We start from the raw sequence: 16,365 nt of genomic DNA on the forward strand, positions 1-16,365 counted from the left end.
ATTGCTGATCAGTCATGTTTCCTGATTTCATCACAGACACAAACAATGATTGCTGATCACTCATGTTTCCTGAATTCATCACAGACACAAAGAATGGTTGCTGATCACTCGTACTCTTTCTCACACTGTTCCATATCAGTATGTAACACCTTGTGATTTTTCTTCTTACGAGACAAAGCCCACGTGCTTCCCTCCTCCCCTTTTACAGGGCTTGTCTCATTTTGTGGGTAGGGCAAATCCAAATAAAAAGAGCAGGAGTGCATACAGATACCGTTTTTTTCCGTGTATAGTGCGCCTCCATGTATAATACGCACCCTAAAAATGGCATGCTGATGCTGGAAAAAAGCCTGTACCCATGTATCATACGTACCCAATTTTTATGAATTTTTTTATGACATTTTTTTTTCTTTTTTTTTAAGTCCCAATGATCGTCACCCACGCAGGGAGGCAATGGGTCCCATTTTTATAGTCTTTGGTATGGTCTTAACTAGGCTGGATGTAATTTTTTTTGTTGGCGTTGATTTCTCCTACTGCCCATAAATGCACCACCGAGGCGTGCGGACGTGAAAAAGGCGGCTCTGTATGGGAGAGACGTTGACGAGGAATAAAAACACCCTTGGAAACCAAAACTTGGTGATTTCAAGTTTCATTTCGAGGGACATTTGTCACGTCTCGTCCCCAGTTTTGCTATGTGTCTAGGTTGCCATAGTTTCTGTTCGCGTCGCCCCTCTCTTCCTGTGTCACCTCAATCGATGTAACGTGTTTTGTATTTAAGTCCTGTCTGCCCCTCGCTCACCGTCGGATCATTGCATGTGTTACTGTCATGATGTCTGTGTCACGAACGGAGTGGAAGATGGAGCAGGGCGACCACGTGCAGCTTGGGCCAGGGTTTATTGCAGGAACTTACGGAATGACTCGGTAAACAGACATAACTTGCAACCAAACCAACAGCAAATACTGACCGAGATGTGAGACAAAGGGACCGGGTGACATTCGCAATGAACCGACAGGGGAGTGACACAGAGACAGGACTTAAATACAAGACTGGAAATGAGAGGCAGGTGAGAATGATCACACTGATTGAGGGAACACAGGAGGGGAGGGGCGACGCGAACAGAAACCATGGCAACCTAGCAAAACTGGGGACAAGACATGACAGAAGCCCACATGATCCACGGACATGAGCACACAGACGGACAAAACAATGACAACCTGGACGTGGCCGGGGACGAATCATGACAGTCTGTTTGCTTTCTGTTCCTGTCTTTGGTAATGTCACCCTGTGTTTTTGTTCCACGACTTTGTCAGTCAGTCCTGTTGTTGGTTTTGTTTTCTAAAAAAAAAAAAAAAAAAAAGTTTTTTAATTTTTTTTGTACCCATGTATAATGCGCACCCCAGATTTTAGGACAATAAATTCGTTAAATTTGGCGCACTATACACGGAAAAAAACGGTAATTAGTGTAGTGAGATTGTTGTGAAGGATCTGTACTGCACTCCTCGCGAGAAAATACTTAATATTCAGTCTCACTTGTGGTCTGTTTGCTGTTGCTCTTCTCTTAATAGTTATTCAGTCATCAAAATAAACCTGACAGATTGTCTGGATTTTTGTAGTTCTTGGTTATAGGATTTAAGGCTGTCTTTGTAAATATCATGATGAATGTGAAGTTTAGTTTTTCGCCATTTGCGTTCTGCTTTTCTAGGCTCTCTTTTTTTATCTTTTACAGAGAGAGAGTATGTCCATGGTGCTTTCTTCTTACCAGAGATTAATTTGGTTTTCAGAGGGGCTACTGCGTCGATATCTTTTAGGGTTTTAGAGTTGAAGTTATCTAGGAGGTCATTGACAGATTCTGATGGAAGGGTAGGGGCCTGCGAGAAGGCCTCCATAGTGTACTAGTGGCCTCATTAAAGTGCCGCTTTTTAATGGTTTGTGGTTGACTGAGAGCTATAGGGGTGACCTTCATTTCGATAAAGATGCAGAAGTGATCAGATAAGGCAATATCGACTGCTGAGAGGAAAGATGACTCAAGACCTCTGGTTATGAATAAATCGAGTGTATGGCCTCCGTTGTGTGTAGGTCCAGAGATATGCTGGGATAGGTCGAAGGTGTCAAGGAGGTCGTTTAGTTCTTTGATGTTATTATCATTGAGTTTGTCTATGTGAATATTAAAGTCACCTACTATTGATATACAGCCATGTTCCAAGGAGATTATAGTGAGGAGTTCAGAGAATTCGACAAAGAAGTTATTAGCATAACCTGGGGGTCTGGATACAACCATAAGTAGGACAGGGGGAGAAGACTTCATTACAACTGCAAGACACTCAAACGAAAGACAATCTCCAAATGACGTCCGTTTACATTGAAACAAATCAGAATAGATTAGGAAAACGCCTTCCCCTCTCTTTCCGATTCTGAGGGCGTCAATGCAGTTGAAATAAGGTGGAGTTGATTCATTATATTATATTATCATTATATATAATAATATAATGATTTAATATTGAGCAGGGTCGCTCGAATTGTTTTGGTTCTGGTGGAGTGTTTTGATTTCTGGAGCTGTTTCTGACGGATGGGTATCAGGTTTGATCCAGGGACGGAACAAACTGGGATGATAGGGTTGTTTATTCTAGGAGTGATCAGCGTTGTAGTCAGTGCAGCCGCCACCCCAAACAGCAATACAGCTGGAGAGGACGCTCTCAATGGTGCCACGGTAAAATGTAGTCATGACGGCCGGAGGCTATACAGTCATGCCATAGCATACAAGAAATTTAGGTTCTTTTCTTTAGGATCATCAGCCGAGATACCCAGGCAGACCATGAAAGAATGTTGATGTTAAAATGTTAGTGGAACTATCCAACTGCGCAGAACCGATGATCCCAAAGATTTGGGGTGAGACAACATTGAAAAAAAAAAATTCTTTGCTGACAGTGTCACTTCTTTTGTGGCTTAGCTCTTCTTCATTTCACATCTAAAGTATCATATTATTTTACCTTGTAGCTTATACTACCCCGTACATGCCATATCATGTCGCCCATGCAACTCATGCATGAGATGCGATGGCTGAGATATTTAGGCGATGGGTTGTTACTCCATTGTGCTCTCCACTCAGCATTTCATATCACATACTCGTCGGATTTTCACACAAAGTATCTCGGCACAACATGTTGTCAACACTCTATAAGCAAGACGAGGTGGCCGAGAGGTTAAGGCGATGGATTGCTAATCCATTGTGCTCTGCACGCATGGGTTCAAATCCCATCCTCGTCGAAAGTTAATGTTACATTGTTTTACAGTGGAGCCTCGGCTTTCGAACGTCCCGGTTCTCGAACAAATCAATATTTGAACGAATAAATTCGAGAATTTTTTGCTCCCGATGTCGAACGAAATTTGATTGTCGAACCTCATGAGAGGACCCGCATGCCAACTGACTCTGTTCGTTATTACATTCTCGTTACTCTGAGGATTGCAACAACTCTAATCATGCCTCTAAAGGAAGCAAGTGGGATCAGTAAAGCCAGTAAAACACAAAGACGCTCCTAAAGCAATGCAACAGTGAGCGCTCGGACCAAATTAAGCTCCCTGCGCACTGAGGTCCACTTAAATTTTGGAAAGTACATCAGGACTTTAAAAATATTTTCTAAATTTTAGCGACCGCTCTGTCACAATAAGGCTAGGCACTGCAGTTGCGCGATCGGACAAAAATGTACAAATGAAAAAATACTTTAAAAAGGTGGGGTTTTTAATTTTTATTTTTTTTTTCCATTATTTGTAATGGGAAAACATGATTCGGTATTTGAACGATTCAGTTCTCCAACAGCCTTCTGGAACGGATTGTGGTCGAAAACCGAGGCTCCATTGTATCTGTAATCTGGTTTGTATTTAACTCAATATCGTAATATTTATACTCTTTGGCGGCTCGGTGGAGAACTGGTTAGCATGTCTGCTTCACAGTTAAGAAAGTGCGGGTTCGATTCCATCAACGGCTGTTGCGTGTTGTTGATGATGTCCGTTGTTGGGTCAGGAAAACTAAGATGTGGGGTAACGGTTTGTTCTTTATTGGCAAGATCTTGAGTTGTTTAATGGCGGTCAGTACACATGGCACTTCAGCAGATGTAACAACATCCTCCATCTCCAGGTAAGAAGGTTTTATACTGTCCGGAAAAGGCGGGAAAGCAACGCCTGATCATTTGGTATCGATGTGTATTGGAGAGTCACTGCTGCGTGTGTGTATTTGTGTGTGTGTGTGTATTTGTGTGTGTGTATGCGTGTGTTTGTGTGTGTTGTTGTAAGGCGGACGTAGTTGAGAGCGCCATGAGAACGTTAAAGGGGCGTGGATTGTATATATAAAACCCGCAGGGTGATAAGCGCAGTGGTTTTTTAACGCTATCCCAAGGTGTACAGCCATGGGATGTATGTATATAACGAGTAATAAATAACTTAGCTTGTTGCATCCTACACAATGTCGTAAAACTTCCTTTGCTATGTTTTAACTAGAGGTCAAAGGTTTTTTCTCCTGTATCCAGTCCACTCAAACTCCTCTTCCCAGATGTTCTTATCAGTATGTAAACACCTAGTGATTTTTGCTTACGAGACAAAGCCCACATGCTTTCCTCCCCCCTTTAGTGGTTATGTCTCACACTGTGGGTAGGGCAAATCCAAATAAAAAGAGCAGGGGTGCCTACAGATATTCAGTGTGTAGAGATTGTCTCAAGCTATCTGTACTGCACTCCTCGCGAGAAAAGACTTAATATTTCTGTCTCACTTGTGGTTTGTTTGCTGTTGCTCTTCTGTTCACTTATTCAGTCAGCGAAATAAACCTGACAGAAATTGGGGGCTCGTCCGGGATCTCAACACGCCCTGAACGGTTCCAGCGGGCTCTTCGACGCAGGTGACAATCCTTGGCCGAGGTAAACAAAAGCCCTCTGACGGGACTGTCTCGATCGGTCCGGCTGGACACCGGGAGGGTTGACGAGATCTTCCGACGAAGAGAATCAGCAGACCGTGAGTAGGAATATTAATTCTACTAAATAGAAACAGTTAAATTCCGCAGGGGCGGATGTGGAGCCCCCTAGCTTTCAAGCTAGTTAAATTCCGCAGCAGGAGGGGCGGACTCCTCTGTTATTAAAAAAAAAAAAAAAAAAAAACTTGAGAATTTTAGACCCTATCAAGTACAATTAGAAACAGTTAAATTCCGCAGGGGCGGATGTGGAGCCCACTAACGTTTTATGTTAGTTAAATTCCGCAGCAGGAGGGGCGGACTCCTCTGTTATTAAAAAACGCGCGTGGTTTGCTTGTGAACGGTTTGACTGAGAGTGATCTCATTTGAGCGCTCCTCTTAAATAGTAAGCGAAAGTCCCTACCACGACATGAACTAAAATGCAAAGACTGGAAAATAATTGAAAGCCAGGATCCCAACCGATTAAAAAAAGATTTCGATAAATGCGTTAAAAAATATAAATTTGAGGGAGAACTAGAAGCAGTACAAAAACGAAAACAAATGAAAGCTTCAAAACACACTTTTCTGGTAGACCAGGATAGTGACACTTTTTACCAAAATGCAGGCAGAGGACAGAAAGGCCAGAGAGGGCGAGCAATGTCTAAAGGAGGCTTTAGAGGCCGAGGAAGAGGAGTTGTGCAACCTCCAATAAAATGCTGAAATTGCGGAGAAAACGGTCACATGGCACGTGACTGCACAAATTAACAGAAACACTATGACTAGGCCAAAATCAAATCAGATCAGGTTTCCATGTAATGAAGTGGGAACCTGGCTGCCAAAATTAAGGAGAAATTAGCTTAAATATAAGGAGATATTAATGTTAAAAGGATAAAGTAAGATAAAGAAACATCGAAGTTAAAATTTGCTAAATAAATAGAAAAGAATTACAAATAGCTTTTAAAAGTGAAATAGAGAATAAATCAGAAAAGTAACACGAACAAAAAGGTGCGTTAGTGGGATCGATGTGTGTTCTATATGCTGTGCGTCATCCTTTTGTGCTGGTGTGTGTGTATGTGCGCAGAGGATCCTCATGAATGGGTGTGTATGAGTGCGAGTGAGATGTGTGTCCTATGGAAGAAATCAGTAATGGAGACTGTTCAGGAGGCTGTTGAGGAATAATAGGGAAATTGAGAAGTAGACGATGATGTGTTTAAGTTGGTTGGAAAGTGACTAGAACGGTGGCTTTATAGGACGAGAATAAGAGACAGCAAATGTTGTGTAGAAGACAGTGGACGATGTTGAATGTGAACATGATGAAGGGGGCAACAGCAAAGTTGGCCTGCCCTTTGAGAGGGCGAGACTGAGAAGCGTGCCTGCGCTCGCGCGTAGTCGCGGGGCGGGGCTATGCGCTTGGGCCTGTGCTATGCTCGTGTGGGCGGTGGGCTAGCATCATGATTGTTGCAGGAAATGGCCAGCCTGTGACCAATCAACATTGATGCTGCGCCCCCCTCGCACGAGGGGTGCTGTGGCTGCGGGCGAAGCAGGGAAAGTGTGAGTTTCTCAGAGAATCTTTGAATATTTGACGCAGGGTGATGCTTGGGGAAGATGTGACAATATTTGCATGAAGGATAAAAGGCACTGATGAGAAAACAAAAGTATAACCAAAACATCAAAATAGAGGATGACGTTTGCGCAGCGTTGTTTGTTTGTATTGTTTGTGAGCTGTGTCTCTGCTGTAAGTTTTTGTGTTGTCTGTGTGCTGTCGGTGTTATGTGTTAAAATTGGCTAATGTAGGTGCACAAAAGAATTTGCTAGACTGTAGTCTATCTGATTTGCACTGCAAAACAAAAGCAATTTTGTAAAAATAAGAAGAAAAGAAAGGCAAGATTTTTTTTGTGGGCAGAAACTGGTCCACACTGCATTAATGCCTAGCCCTGATGAAACAAAATTTGAGGGATGGAAAGAACTTGCTTTCTGGAATTGGATGAAGCAAAATTATTAAATAACAACATTTCAAAGCTAAATTTAGAAGAAATAGTCAATTGGTTGTGTAAAGACTACACAAGTTTTTACATTTGAGGATAAGAGGGTGTTTAAGTTAGTTAAAGTTAAGAAACAACAACAATTGACTATTATATTAATTTACTGGCGGTTATTTTGTTGTTTTTTATCTTTATCTTGAATGGTTTGACACCTTGAGGGAGGAAAGATTAGGATGTGGAACACGGGTTGAGACAACCAGTTACACACGCAAAACATGTGTGCAATGGGACACTGAGAAGCGTTTTGAAAGGTGTGTCAAATTAAATGGAGATGAAATCATATGTAGTAATACAATACTTTACTACATATGGATTCTCTAAATCGTACAATTGAGTAAAATAAAACATACTTTTTGATTTTTGTTCAAATTACTAAGATTCTTGTGATAAACGATGAGAAACTGATTGAAAAGAAACTACAAGAAACTACAACTAAGCTAGTTGTGGAAGCAGTCCAATTGCCACGACAAATAGCTATATGCACGTGTGCAGGGCACGCACGAGACTGATAAGGTGTCAAGAGGTAACAAGCTTGCAGACAAAACCGCATAGCTGCAGTGCAAAAGACGCTTCAAATTTTATACACACAAGAAGCGGATTGAATTACTGGAATTTTTAAAAAAAAAAGATGTGCAGCGACAAAGTCCATCGACTGAAATTCAATTATGGACGTAAAGAGGGGCAAGAGTGGAGAATGGTATTTGTCAGGTTTTTATTCACCGACTGTATAAATGTTAAGAGAAAAGCATCAGCAGACAAACCACAAGTGAGGCAGAATATTGAGTCGTAGCTTGCGCAAGGAGTGCAGTACAGACAGGTTACAATGCCCAAACTACACTAAAGTCTGTCTGCATCCTTGCTCTTTTTATTTGGGGTTCGGCCTACCCACAAGTGTAGCAGAAACCGCTAAGGGAAAGGGGAAGCGCAAAGGCTTCTGCTTTGGTAAACGTAAAAAACGGCAGATGATATACTTATATGGCGATATAGGAAGAAGCACACAGAGTTCAGCAAGTTCAGAGAGCCGCACTCGGGGGGCGGCGACTAGGGGCAGAGAGCCGCACTCGGGGGGCGGCGCCTAGGGGCAGAGAGCCGCACTTGGGCGGCGGCAACTAGGGGCAGAGAGCCGCACTCGGGGGCGACTTGGGGGACAGAACTGCACTCAGCGGAGGTCAGGGGCCCAGGGCCACACTCGCAGCACACACTGGGGGCCTGACGCGCAATCGGCAGGACCTTGGGGAACAGAACTGCACTCAGTGGAGGTCAGGGGCCCAGGACCACACTCGCGGCACACACTGGGGGCCTGACGCGCAATCGGCAGGAACAGAACTGCACTCAGCGGAGGTCAGGGGCCCAGGGCCACACTCGCGGCACACACTGGGGGCCTGACGCGCAATCGGCAGGAACTTGGGGAACAGAACTGCACTCAGCGGAGGTCAGGGGCCCAGGGCCACACTCGCGGCACACACTGGGGCCTGACGCGCAATTGGCAGCACTTTGGGGGACATGAACCGCACTCGGGCGGCGACTTGGGGGACATGAACCGCACTCGGGCGGCGACTTGGGGGACATGAACCGCACTCGGGGGACATGAACCGCACTCGGGCGGCGGCTTGGGGGACATGAACCGCACTCGGGCGGCGACTTGGGGGACATGAACCGCACTCGGGCGGCGACTTGGGGGACATGAACCGCACGGGCGGCGACTTGGGGGACATGAACCGCACTCGGGCGGCCACTTGGGGGACATGAACCGCATTCGGGCGGCGACTTGGGGAAACAGAGCCGCAAACGGCGGCAACTCAGGGACAGAAAAGCAAACTATGGCAACTCAGGGACAGAACCGCGCTCGGTGGAAACTCGGGGAACGGGGAGGCATCCGCCCTGCACACGCCTCCGAAGACCGACAGGGTCGAGGGTCGGCCGCTGGATCCGTGGCGGCCGTAGCATCCGCGCCGTCGGGACTGGGTCAGGGGTCGGCCGCTTGATCCACGCCGCCTGGATTGGTGGCGGCCGTAGCATCCGCGCCGTCGGAACAGGGTCGGGAATCGGCCGCTGGATCCACGCCGCCTGGATTGGTGGCGGCCGTAGCATCCGCGCCGTCGGGACAAGGTCGGGAGTCAGCCGCTGGATCCACGCCGCCCGGACTGGTGGCGGCCAGAGCATCCGCGCCGACGGGACAGGGTCGGGGGTCGGCCGCTGGATCCTGCGTAGCTGAAGGCGGCTTGGCTTGGTTTCTTGGCTTGGTTTCTTGGTTTGGTTTCTTGGTTTGGTTTCTTGGTTTGGTTTCTTGGTTTGGTTTCTTGGTTTGGCTTCTTGGTTTGGCTTCTTGGCGTGGCTTGGTTTCTTGGCGTGGCTTGGTTTCTTGGCGTGGCTTGGTTTCTTGGCGTGGCTTGGTTTCTTGGCGTGGCTTGGTTTCTTGGCGTGGCTTGGTTTCTTGGCGTGGCTTGGTTTCTTGGCGTGGCTTGGTTTCTTGGCGTGGCTTGGTTTCTTGGCGTGGCTTGGTTTCTTGGCGTGGCTTGGTGGCGTGGCTTGGACAACGGAAGCTGGTGGTGGAGGGGGGTCCAAGCGCTTGTCGCTGTGTTGGTCGGTTCATTCTGTCACGAACGGAGTGGAAGATGGAGCAGGGCGACCACGTGCAGTTTGGACCAGGGTTTATTGCAGGAACTTACGGACAGACTCGGTAAACAGACATAACTTGACACCAAACCAACAGCAGATACTGACCGATATGTGAGACAAAGGGACCGGGTGACATTCGCAATGAACCGACAGGGGAGTGACACAGAGACAGGACTTAAATACAAGACTGGAAATGAGAGGCAGGTGAGAATGATCACACTGATTGAGGGAACACAGGAGGGGAGGGGCGACGCGAACAGAAACCATGGCAACCTAGCAAAACTGGGGACAAGACATGACAGAAGCCCACATGATCCACGGACATGAGCACACAGACGGACAAAACAATGACAACCTGGACGTGGCCGGGGACGAATCATGACAGTCTGTTTGCTTTCTGTTCCTGTCTTTGGTAATGTCACCCTGTGTTTTTGTTCCACGACTTTGTCAGTCAGTCCTGTTGTTGGTTTTGTTTTCTAAAAAAAAAAAAAAAAAAAAAGTTTTTTAATTTTTTTTGTACCCATGTATAATGCGCACCCCAGATTTTAGGACAATAAATTCGTTAAATTTGGCGCACTATACACGGAAAAAAACGGTAATTAGTGTAGTGAGATTGTTGTGAAGGATCTGTACTGCACTCCTCGCGAGAAAAGACTTAATATTCAGTCTCACTTGTGGTCTGTTTGCTGTTGCTCTTCTCTTAATAGTTATTCAGTCATCAAAATAAACCTGACAGATTGTCTGGATTTTTGTAGTTCTTGGTTATAGGATTTAAGGCTGTCTTTGTAAATATCATGATGAATGTGAAGTTTAGTTTTTCGCCATTTGCGTTCTGCTTTTCTAGGCTCTCTTTTTTTATCTTTTACAGAGAGAGAGTATGTCCATGGTGCTTTCTTCTTACCAGAGATTAATTTGGTTTTCAGAGGGGCTACTGCATCGATATCTTTTAGGGTTTTAGAGTTGAAGTTATCTAGGAGGTCATTGACAGATTCTGATGGAAGGGTAGGGGCCTGCGAGAAGGCCTCCATAGTGTACTAGTGGCCTCATTAAAGTGCCGCTTTTTAATGGTTTGTGGTTGACTGAGAGCTATAGGGGTGACCTTCATTTCGATAAAGATGCAGAAGTGATCAGATAAGGCAATATCGACTGCTGAGAGGAAAGATGACTCAAGACCTCTGGTTATGAATAAATCGAGTGTATGGCCTCCGTTGTGTGTAGGTCCAGAGATATGCTGGGATAGGTCGAAGGTGTCAAGGAGGTCGTTTAGTTCTTTGATGTTATTATCATTGAGTTTGTCTATGTGAATATTAAAGTCACCTACTATTGATATACAGCCATGTTCCAAGGAGATTATAGCGAGGAGTTCAGAGAATTCGACAAAGAAGTTATTAGCATAACCTGGGGGTCTGGATACAACCATAAGTAGGACAGGGGGAGAAGACTTCATTACAACTGCAAGACACTCAAACGAAAGACAATCTCCAAATGACGTCCGTTTACATTGAAACAAATCAGAATAGATTAGGAAAACGCCTTCCCCTCTCTTTCCGATTCTGAGGGCGTCAATGCAGTTGAAATAAGGTGGAGTTGATTCATTATATTATATTATCATTATATATAATAATATAATGATTTAATATTGAGCAGGGTCGCTCGAATTGTTTTGGTTCTGGTGGAGTGTTTTGATTTCTGGAGCTGTTTCTGACGGATGGGTATCAGGTTTGATCCAGGGACGGAACAAACTGGGATGATAGGGTTGTTTATTCTAGGAGTGATCAGCGTTGTAGTCAGTGCAGCCGCCACCCCAAACAGCAATACAGCTGGAGAGGACGCTCTCAATGGTGCCACGGTAAAATGTAGTCATGACGGCCGGAGGCTATACAGTCATGCCATAGCATACAAGAAATTTAGGTTCTTTTCTTTAGGATCATCAGCCGAGATACCCAGGCAGACCATGAAAGAATGTTGATGTTAAAATGTTAGTGGAACTATCCAACTGCGCAGAACCGATGATCCCAAAGATTTGGGGTGAGACAACATTGAAAAAAAAAAATTCTTTGCTGACAGTGTCACTTCTTTTGTGGCTTAGCTCTTCTTCATTTCACATCTAAAGTATCATATTATTTTACCTTGTAGCTTATACTACCCCGTACATGCCATATCATGTCGCCCATGCAACTCATGCATGAGATGCGATGGCTGAGATATTTAGGCGATGGGTTGCTACTCCATTGTGCTCTCCACTCAGCATTTCATATCACATACTCGTCGGATTTTCACACAAAGTATCTCGGCACAACATGTTGTCAACACTCTATAAGCAAGACGAGGTGGCCGAGAGGTTAAGGCGATGGATTGCTAATCCATTGTGCTCTGCACGCATGGGTTCAAATCCCATCCTCGTCGAAAGTTAATGTTACATTGTTTTACAGTGGAGCCTCGGCTTTCGAACGTCCCGGTTCTCGAACAAATCAATATTTGAACGAATAAATTCGAGAATTTTTTGCTCCCGATGTCGAACGAAATTTGATTGTCGAACCTCATGAGAGGACCCGCATGCCAACTGACTCTGTTCGTTATTACATTCTCGTTACTCTGAGGATTGCAACAACTCTAATCATGCCTCTAAAGGAAGCAAGTGGGATCAGTAAAGCCAGTAAAACACAAAGACGCTCCTAAAGCAATGCAACAGTGAGCGCTCGGACCAAATTAAGCTCCCTGCGCACTGAGGTCCACTTAAATTTTGGAAAGTACATCAGGACTTTAAAAATATTTTCTAAATTTTAGCGACCGCTCTGTCACAATAAGGCTAGGCACTGCAGTTGCGCGATCGGACAAAAATGTACAAATGAAAAAATACTTTAAAAAGGTGGGGTTTTTAATTTTTTTTTTTTTTTTCCATTATTTGTAATGGGAAAACATGATTCGGTATTTGAACGATTCAGTTCTCCAACAGCCTTCTGGAACGGATTGTGGTCGAAAACCGAGGCTCCATTGTATCTGTAATCTGGTTTGTATTTAACTCAATATCGTAATATTTATACTCTTTGGCGGCTCGGTGGAGAACTGGTTAGCATGTCTGCTTCACAGTTAAGAAAGTGCGGGTTCGATTCCATCAACGGCTGTTGCGTGTTGTTGATGATGTCCGTTGTTGGGTCAGGAAAACTAAGATGTGGGGTAACGGTTTGTTCTTTATTGGCAAGATCTTGAGTTGTTTAATGACGGTCAGTACACATGGCACTTCAGCAGATGTAACAACATCCTCCATCTCCAGGTAAGAAGGTTTTATACTGTCCGGAAAAGGCGGGAAAGCAACGCCTGATCATTTGGTATTGATGTGTATTGGAGAGTCACTGCTGTGTGTGTATTTGTGTGCGTGTGTGTGTTTGTGTGTGTTATTGTAAGGCGGACGTAGTTGAGAGCGCCATGAGAACGTTAAAGGGGCGTGGGTTGCCGCTGACCATCGACGGTGCTGTGGTGGAGAGAGTGAGCAGCGCCAAGTTCCTGGGGGTGCACATCAGTGAGGATCTCACTTGGTCCACCAACACCGCATCACTGGCAAAGAAAGCCCAGCGCCGCCTGTACTTCCTGCGGAAACTCAGGCGATTGAGCGCTCCTCCGGCCGTCATGACTACATTTTACAGCGGCACCATTGAGAGCGTCCTCTCCAGCTGTATTGCTGTTTGGGGTGGCGGCTGCACTGACTACAACTTGAAGGCCCTGCAGCGCACAGTGAACACGGCTTCGCTCCCCTCCTTGAAGTACATTTACACCTCCCATCTCACCCGCAAGGCAGCCACGATTGTGAGTGATGTGAGTCACCCCGCTCACTCTTTGTTCGAGGTCTGCCCTCTGGGAAGAGGTACAGAAGAGCTTCATACTCCAGGCTGTTAGGATCCTGAACTTGTTTTCCCGTTCTGCGTAGCCACATTGGTGTAGCCACCTACACAGGTAGGTTAGGGTTGTCTCTTGTTGACCGGGGTGAACTCCAATGTTCAGGCGCCCAGCCAAAGGGCAATAAGTATACCCACACCTGCTCTCACCGTGAGCAACTCCAGAGTGGAAGAGAGTCCAGGGCCAGCTTATACCGGAACCCAAATGGGTGTGGAGGCAAGTCCGATCATGTCTTGTCGGAACCTTTCTGCCTCGCACACCAGCTCGGGCTCCTTTACAGCCAGAGAGGTGACATTCCATGTTCCAAGAGCTAGCTTCTGAAGCCAGGGATCAGTCCGCCAAGTTTCCTGCCCTTGGCCGCCGCCCAGTTTACACTGCACCCGACCCCTTTCGTCCCTCCCACAGGTGGTGAGCCCATGGGAAGGGGGACCCATGTTTCCTTGTCGGGCTGTGTTAGGGTGCTGCTCACTCTAGCTTATTTTGCAAGAACCACACTGGAGTCAAGTTAGTCATTTTTGGCACCTGCAGGCGGAGAGTTCACTCGTCGCTGTGTTCACAGCGATGGTCGAATGAAGTCTGACTCAGGCCTCGTCAGGCGCTTATTTATTGAGAGAAACAGAGTGGGGTTGAAAGTGGGGGTTGAAAGTGGGGGTTTGGGAACACACAGGATAGGGTGAAGACGGTCCCCTGCTGATCAAAGCATAGCAGTAAACAAAGCAACTTTGATTGCTTCCTCTGCAGCTAGTCAATAAGTTGAAATGATCTTAGCACTTTGGTAAACTAATTTTGTCTAGACAGGACACACTAGTTAAATTATTACAGGTTATATTCCAACATAATCATACGATGAAGATATTCTGCAAACCCTAACATCTCCCCCCTGTTTTATCATATGATTATGTCAACCTCGATCAATCAAACATAAGTAAGAAAATACAATGAAAGCAATAACTTCCAGTGAAGATGAGGTTTTTCCTCAATACTCCAGTCCAAATTGTGTGTGTAATTTAAAAAACCTGCGGCCAGATTAAATGCAGGAAAAGAGTTGCACGGTCCCTCTGCCTTAGGCGACCAGAATGTTATCAATCAAGATAAAAATTGCTCGCGATTGTTCAGTCGTTGGGGGCTTGGCACGCCCACTGGTGGAGGGTGAGCACGATTCTCACCCCCTTCGCAGATCTGCTCCGTCCGGGGAGAACTTGGGAATGTCTGCTGCGTAGTCGTTGTCTTCAGTGGCTCAGGGTGGACTACCTGGCCACCAAGGGGGAAGAGGATTATTCTGCCTCTGTATGAACTGGGGCGGGGACTGTCGATGGCTGGTCTGGTTCCTTGCAGGAACCCTTCACTGGGGCGCACTGGGACAGATGATACCACGATCCTCCTTTGCCGGCCAGCCGGACGGCATGTGAGATGCGCTCCACCAATTTATAGGGTCCAGTCGACGCAGGCCCCGTCCCCCTCCTTCTTGGGAACGTTGGGATGATCTGGACCTGGATCCGCCACCGAAAGGACAGCAGCACGTCCGGAAAACAGCAAAAAACAGCACCTTTTCTGCAACCTTTGCATTAGTCATTTGAGATGTTCTGCTCCTCTCATCACTGTTTTGGTTGCCCTGGTTACAGAGGCGTTGCTACACCAAAGGGAGGGAAGATTGTGTCTGTAGCAAGGTTGATTAGCTAAGGAATGTAGTGTGGTGTGAACTAGCACTTCATTGTCGGCCCGTGACCCCCGCAGAGTTTGTCCATCTGTTCTTCTCCAGTTGTTGGCCGAGTTGTCGGCGAGTGAGATCAGATAACTTAAATTGCCACTTTCCTGTGGAACAATGCAACTAGACCTTGGCTAGACTTTATCTACTTAGCAAATTAACACTCAATAACAATAAGTAACTTGTCCTAAACACTAAAACAAATGTTAAATTAATGTAAGGTAACTGGTATGCAGTTCCTTAAACAAACATTGAGTAAATATAGGATAACTTGTACGCAACTACTTCAAACTATGTTTAACAAAGAAAAACAGTTCTGATCAACAACAATCTATGAACCAAACCTACAGTTAACTAAAAGGAATGGAGTTTCCTTCAACCAAATAAGAACATTTTGCCTATGCAAATAAGCTCTGCTCATTGTTAGTGAAGGCTTCTTACAGAAACAAAAACACACAGATAACATAAGGACAGGAAGGACACATATGGCTGACAGGGATCAAAAGACTTCCCTGTCACTAAAGAGACTTCCCTGTCACTAAAAAGAAAGAACGTAGATAAAAGGAAAGCCATAAACTCGTAAAGACAAGGCCTACAGGTCTGGCAGGCCAAGGCTTCACTTAAATTATTCCAACATTTCCCTCCTGCTTATCACGCATTTGCTAAATTTTTACATTACCAAAAACAACCACTTCACTTGATTTTCAGTTGTCGGATCACAAGTATGCGCACAAATATTTCCACCAAAGAGGATAAATGTTGCGACATCATTATTCTGAAACACACAGATCTGGGAAAAAGTCTGTAAACTCAAGTGCAAAAATTGCATCACCATCATCGTTATCAACATGCTGTCGTTCAGACATTAGACATACCCGGGCCATCTCGTCGTCCATGGGCGAGATTGCTGTAGTGATAAGACGATTAAACAGAGCACGGACACATGGAATACAACAACATCCACACAAGGTGAGTATAGCAGTTATTGAGGACACAAGGGCTTCATACTTCCCAAAAGCAGTCATCCACTTGTTGTGCTCTTTCATCCTCGTGTTGAGGGATTGCAAGTTTGCAATCACCTTCGTCAGGGTCCCATCAGGGGCGGTGTCATTCTGGATGAAGGTGCAGCATTGTTCCCTGAACATTGCGCAGACCCTTCCTTTCCCAGACAACA

At 45.5% G+C, this 16,365-nt stretch overlaps 2 non-coding genes across 2 annotated transcripts; both read left to right on the forward strand.

The window, feature by feature from the left end:
- The first annotated feature begins 3,180 nt into the window (after positions 1-3,180).
- On the forward strand, positions 3,181-3,262 carry trnas-gcu (transfer RNA serine (anticodon GCU)). Its single transcript has one exon. It is a non-coding gene; the product is annotated as a tRNA-Ser (tRNA).
- Positions 3,263-11,916: 8,654 nt separating this feature from the next.
- On the forward strand, positions 11,917-11,998 carry trnas-gcu (transfer RNA serine (anticodon GCU)). The gene has a single exon. It is a non-coding gene; the product is annotated as a tRNA-Ser (tRNA).
- The last annotated feature ends 4,367 nt before the right edge of the window (positions 11,999-16,365 follow it).

Source organism: Syngnathus typhle, linkage group LG18 (assembly GCF_033458585.1).
Source record: "Syngnathus typhle isolate RoL2023-S1 ecotype Sweden linkage group LG18, RoL_Styp_1.0, whole genome shotgun sequence".
NCBI classification, from domain to species: Eukaryota; Metazoa; Chordata; class Actinopteri; order Syngnathiformes; family Syngnathidae; genus Syngnathus; species Syngnathus typhle.